This window comes from Zeus faber (assembly GCF_960531495.2).
Source record: "Zeus faber genome assembly, chromosome: 5".
Classification (NCBI taxonomy): Eukaryota; Metazoa; Chordata; class Actinopteri; order Zeiformes; family Zeidae; genus Zeus; species Zeus faber.
This window is the reverse complement of record NC_137192.1, coordinates 745,197-752,133: the sequence shown is the minus strand read 5'-3', so window position 1 is coordinate 752,133 and position 6,937 is coordinate 745,197.

Genomic DNA, 6,937 nt, shown 5'->3' with positions numbered 1-6,937 from the left:
ACACACACACACACACACACACACACACACACACACACACACACACACACACACACACATACAGGCGGTCCCATCACACACACACACACGCACACACCACAAACACCTGATTTGAATGCACCCCACCACCCTCCTGGTTGTATTCCTCTCCTCTCCTCCCTCATTAACTGCCATAACTATGACAGGACTTGTTTTTGAGGAGGGTGAAGCAAACTAGGTTTCTGAGATAATCACCCTCAATGTTTCCCAACACTTGGATCCATTCAGCCAGCTCCCAGAATGCAAATGGTAACTTGCCAATGGCTACTTGCCACATGGCCACTTGACACCCTGCTGAATGGGGAAATCTCTGCCTAATTCTTATGTTTATAGGGAATGTTGAACAGCGTCATCGACACACAGCATCTTTGTTTTTAAAACAGCTTTTATCTAACAGTATGTATATACATGTTTTATAAAAGTGGAATTATTTAGAAGTTTAAAAGTGCGGACAACACAACAAAAGCCGATACTTTTGCCGATGCAAAAGCCGATGCTTGACGATGCTTGCAAAAGGACACGTCCCTCTGCAAGCAAAGCCAACAGAAAATTCTTCTGGTGTGCATTTGATAAGAGTAGATGTCGATTATTGGTGATTTTAAATCTTTAGATTAGAACTTGGAAACTATATTAAGCCTTTTGTTTCCTTATTATAGCCCCAGTCACACACTCCCTCCATTACTGCCAAACCAAGGATGAGTTTATCTGCCAGTTAATTATGTTCTTGTTCGTTTTATTTCAATTTTATTACATTCTTCATTTCCCATTTCTTTATGTTGCCTTTTATTGCCAAGTTTTTTGGCTATTAAATGTTTCATCTAAGGTCGTTGTTTTGTGATGTTTCACTTAGAGTAGTTCCTCAGAGATCCCTGATGAGAGTACCTGCACACTTTAGGTTACGAGACTGATTAGTCAGGCTTAATGATTGAGTCGTTAAAATAAGCCTATTAGTTTCTCCAAACTAAAACAAAATGGGAGTGGTGTCCTCAACGAGACAATTATTAATTATTAAATATTAAAGTAGGTGTTAACGCATAATAGTGCCTTCCACATGAGGCTCTTTGAAATTACTAGTTCTTCAAACAAATTGATATATAAGACAACCCCTTAAGCTGCTGTGCTTCTGTGCGTGTGTTTAAGACTATGTAAACTAAACTTAGTGTAAATCAGTGGAATTGTTTATTGCGTCGCTGCACAATGTACGTAACCTGTGCCGAATCCGTTTGGTGACACCAGGCGACTGATAAATTGCATGCAGATGGCGCTGCTGAGCGCAAGTTAAAGTCCTGAAATTGACGAGTAATCGATTGCTGCACCGTGCCAGAATCAATTTACTGCATCTGGAAAACAGTCTGCTTTGGTGCGATGTTTCCAGAAGGTTTTGACTTATTTCATACCCTCTGTGGTTCTGTTAGCTTAGCTACCAAGCTTGGGACAGCTGCAAAAGCAGGGGAGGAATGCCTCAGCGTGTCGGATTGGTTACTATGGTAACAGTCGACATGCGGTTGTTAAGAGGAGCAAATTCTTGAAAGCTAGTTCCCTGTCTTCTGGATTGACATAGATTTCACACCACTCCTTCCATTACTGTCAAGCTAATGATTGGAACATCATAGATTGACTGTGTCTGGGAATCAAATCATATCACAGGGTTTTAAGAAAAACATCCAGACATTGCATATATTTTAACATAGCACTCGTGATAAATTCAACGAAAAATAAACATTGGTTAATAACTACTCGACTTAACATATTAATACTTTTCCCATTAATAAAATAAAAACATTTTAATAACACAGCACTTAATTTGAGGAAAGAAAATACAAAACACACGATATGTGAATCGACATTTTGTGTCGTGAGGTGTGTAACTTCTTATCTTTGGCAACTTGATGGCAGCAAAGGTCAATGCCAGAAATATATTCTAGTCACGCTGTTGGCATCTCCGTCATTTGTTGGCATAGAACAACGGGGTTATGGTCCACGTGAATAGAAACATGTGTAGTTTTCACTCCTGCCCCAGAATGCTTCTTGTCCGTCCCGAAATTTTAATCCCACTCATATTAGCTTCGAACACATACACTCGCACACCAATCCTATTCCAGACCAGGGTCTGTGGAGCAGGAAGGTGTTAGGGGGTATGCTGAGTGAACCCAGGTGCAGAGAACAAGGCAGAGGCGAGGTGGCAAAAATAGAGGTTTACTCAAAACAAGTACAAAAACTGGGCAAAAACAAATAAGAAGTCTCGGGAGCTTGGAACAAGAGCGTTGTCATGAGGTTAGACAAACTCAAGACTGCGCGCCCGAGGACACAAACGACAGGGTCTAAATAGGGACGACCAAACGAGACACAGGTGAAACAAATCACCTAATGAGGCAGGGTAATCAGGAACAGAAATAGGTGAAGCAGAGCAACCCTGAAAAGGCAGTTCTGGCGGCATCTAGTGGCCGATGCCGGTAGGACCCGGGCGAACCCTGACACAGGGGTGCGAGTTATTCAGGTTTGACGTGCCTGAAGGACTGGCACCCCCACACCCCGCAATTTTAACTGCAATTTCGAACAGCATACTTTGAGCACTGAGGTTTTCCAGGGTGGCAGGTCGCTGGAGGGTTGGTGTGGGGGCATGATTGGCCGGAGGGCGGCTGGGTGGGCCCCCCGACGGCTGGAATCCTGGCGACTTGTGCTTGGTGGCTTAAGGGGCCGCTGTTGGCCTTTGCGCCCACTGCGCGGCTTCTCTGAGCCCATACAGCACATCTGGCGGCCTGTGGCGTTGGTGTCCTGGTGCCCCACGCTGAGCACACTCTGCTAAGTGGATAGGTGCTCGATGCTCCCGACCGGGTGGGGCATCTGGTCGGCTGTGGTGGGGCGGGCCTCGCCCTTGTGCAGGGCGTGGGTGGGCAAGGGGGTCCCGCTGGCTCGCCTGTAGCGGGAGGTTCGGGCGGGATGTCGGCCCGTCGACGCGGTGCGTGGATCTGGGCCTGCGGTCCATGCCTGGCATCAGCAGCCCCGGTTCTGTGCCTGGGGCTGCGTCTTGTGGCTGCGTCTTGTGCCTGCACTTGGAGGTAGGTATTATGTGTGCGCCCCTGGGGTGCAGGGTCTCCTCGGGCTCCCTGAGACTGGGGTATTCTCCTCGGGGCCAGGCGTGAGGGTTGCTTCGGTCCCTGGCTTCTCTTGGGTTCCAGGGGTGTTCAGGGCTTTGCTGCAGTCGTGGGGTGTCTACGCAGCTGTGGAGCCCGGGGGGGTGGTGGCTTCAGGGCCCTTTCCACTGCTTTGGGGCGCCACGACATAATACCGACATTATACACCGGAACCAATTGGGATAAGCCTTGTACACTCACCGGTGGACACCTTACACACCCATGCACACACCACCACGCCTCCTGGCTGCATTTGTCTCCTTTCCTCCCTCATTTACTGACATAACTATGACAGGAAGAGGCCACATTCTAAATAGTTGTTCCAGTTTTCCTGGACCTGATTTACTGTTTTTTAATACATGTTGTCGTCCAATGTTTATTTTTTCGTGTAAATGTCTATGTTTAATTGTCTCACCCGTGGTGACTCTCCGCACTCTTGGAGTGGTCTTCAGTTGTTCATAGACCCAAACATGGTAAACTGTTCTCCAAAGAGGGGGATTGGTGATGGTTCTGTATCACAAAAAACTGTGCTCTTGTCATCTTATAGGTCATCCACAGGACAGCTGTTCTTGATTCAAGAATTTATAAAGAGTTGCATTGCGGGTTGAGAACTTGAACTCTATGTGCAGAGTAACTCTGTCCTACATGCAATGGCATACAAATACTCTGTGTTGTATGCCCAACATGCTGACAGCACTGGTTAAAAAAAAAAAAAAAAAAAAGAAACATGTAATTGACTTAATTACTCACTCATGTTGATACAATCTTGTTCAATACAGAGAAGAATTAGAGAAAGGTCCAGGAGAATGTGTTATGGTCGGGGACTTGGGGGTGTTTGCACCTCCGTGTGACCTAATGTGTGACAATAGGGTTGGTGATGTGCGTGTGATTGTGTGTTTTCCAGAGGGGCAAAAGGGGTTAAAAACAAAAGGGGATATTGATATTTAACTAATTTCAGCGATCGCGTGCAGTACCTTTGTGGCAGCAGAGAGTCAGACCAGACCAGACCAGACCAGAGTGTGAGACCGGAGTCAGATCTCCAGTGCTGTCCATTATCCGGTCCAGAGTCTCGTCACCTCGGAGGTCCATGACGGTGCGGACGCTCGCTCTGCCTAAAACTTGTTGCATGTTCAGGTGGAAACACACTCCAAACTCAAATTTTAAATTCACGATGAAACGCATTTCCACATCTCTGCACCAACCACATCCCTCACAGCCTGTCAAGGAACCAAGTCAGGACATTCAAACTCTTGGACAGAGCGGATGCAGGGATGTAAAGCGGGGGCTGGAGCCTTGGCAGACCCGCCCCCTTTTCCGTGCGACTGGCTCTCTGGCACCACCTCTCCCACTGCGCCCCTGCCACCCCACCCGCAAGAACTCTCACAGAAACGAGGATCCAGCTGAAAGACACAAACATTCTGTAATTAAACATGTGGAAATAGTTTTTCTTGTTTGCCCTAGTAGGAGTCCTGGACCCTACACAGTGTACATATTCTTACCAAGTGGGACCCCAATTATCGTATGACCAGTATATGACAAAAGGTCGCAGAGTGGGGCCGAAAGAAAGAAACAGTTCCCGTTGTTCAGGCCTATGAAGGCCAAACCCTAGCATTCAAGGTCGATTTCTGTTCCATAATAAAGTGTGATTCCACAGGCTAGGAGCAGTACCAGTGCAATCAGAAATATGTGTGTTTCTCCATCCCCAGACTAACGGGTGACTGGTGGCTGGACGATGTTAAAGGTACCCATATTGATTGTGGGGCATGGAGCAATGTGCTTATAAACACAGGAACCAGTAGGTGGAATTGCTACTCTGCTCACTGAGCGTAGAACTTAAAGAAAATGCAGGAATAGATGATCACATCACTAGTTGGTTCGACTCCATGTTTTCCAAATGAAAAGGTTTCATTTTATCATGCTTAACAGGCGCTTCTATCATTGCCGCTCTGTTAATTGTATGTGGATGTTGTTATATACCATGCATTTGTACTCTCGTGGAAAAATGCATCATGATTGCATTGGGAAAACTAGAAATACAAGCGTACATGGCATTGAGACAGGAGGAAGGTAGCGACACCTATGTTGCTGTAGGTATGGACCCCCTTCCCTAGCACCAGAACACCGACGTCCTCGTCCATGATGACTACATCTAGTTGACCAGGGTTCAAGAGAGAAAGATCACAACGGCGAAGTCAGCACACCTCGCATGAGGTTAAGAGCTAAAAAGCAGCAAGATCCAGTATCACACCCAGGAAGACACGGCTCCTAAGAAATTATGCTTTGCTTGCTTGCTCTTTTATTGTAAATGGTCCAAGTGGTGAGTGAATGCCGTCCGCACGTTTAATAATATTGATGTTGGCAGGTTTTCCCGCTGAGACAAATGGGGTTTTCCCTGCCAATCACTCCTGGAGTCATGCACTGTGCACATTATGCTAAGCAGGATTATTTCATTGTATTATACATATTTTGTTGTGGATACCTGACGTGTCCAAGGAGGGAATTATGAGTGAATACACACACACACACACACACACACACACACACACACACACACACACACACACACACACACACACACACACACACACACACACACACACACACACACACACACACACACACACACACACACACACACACACACACACTCTCTATATATAACATTACAGATTGAACTAATCCTTGACAGCAAAACTATATGTGTGTTTATTACAGTATATATTACATGAATGTATTTCTTTACATTACATTCATATTGTGAGTAATCATGAAATACAGCTTCACAGATCAGGCCGCGAATCTGGGCTAAATTGTAGATTCTCAAACCGTTCAATAAACTCTCCTTAGCTCAAAGTTCCAGGGTCATCGCATCATTCCAGATCAGAAATATTGAACACGACAACCGCAGCAGCTGGAGCAGTCCGTTGTTGGGGTGGTGAGGATCCTTCATGATTCGGCAGGCTCTGTTATTACACCTCCTGTTGTAAAAGTCCTGCAGGGAGGGGAGGGTTGTTCCAGTGGAATGTTCGGCTGAACGCACCACCCTCTGCCTTGCCCCCCTGTCCTGAGCAGTACAGTTCCCAAAGCAGGCAGTAATGTTGCATGTCAGGATGCTCTCCACTGCTCAACAGTAGAAAGACTTGGACTCCTCACCGAGACCCTGAATTTCTTCAGCTGCCTGAGGTGGTAAAGACGCTGCCTCTCCTTTCTCACCAGAGGGTCTGTGTGTGTAGTCCATGTTAAATCCTCCGTGATGTGGACTCCCAGGTACTTGAAGCTACTCACCCTGTTTGACAGAAGCTCCATTAATCACCAACAGCGCGGGCGTTCTCGGTTGTAATCCCCTCCTGAAGTCCACAATCAGCTCCTTAGTTTTGCTGACGTTCAGGAGGAGGCTGTTGTCCTGGCACCAGAGTGACAGGTCAGCCACCTCCTTGCGGTAGGCCTTTTCATCGTCGTCTTGATGATGTTGGAGCTAGACCTGGCAACTTTTGTAATTAGTCAGTTACGCAATGATCAGCGACTCTTACACTACAAGGATTTTAATGGAAAATACACCAATTTTAACACTGTACTTCACACAATCGCACATGATTTCTTTATTAAAATACAACACATGTATAAGACAAAATGCAGTTTTTCTCCAATAAAGTGTTAATAAATAGTGTGGGTATGTCTGATTAAAAACAGATAATAACCTGGTTAGTGGAGTAACAGGATGATACCAATGCACTCCCATCTTTGAAAGTATTAACAGGGATCAA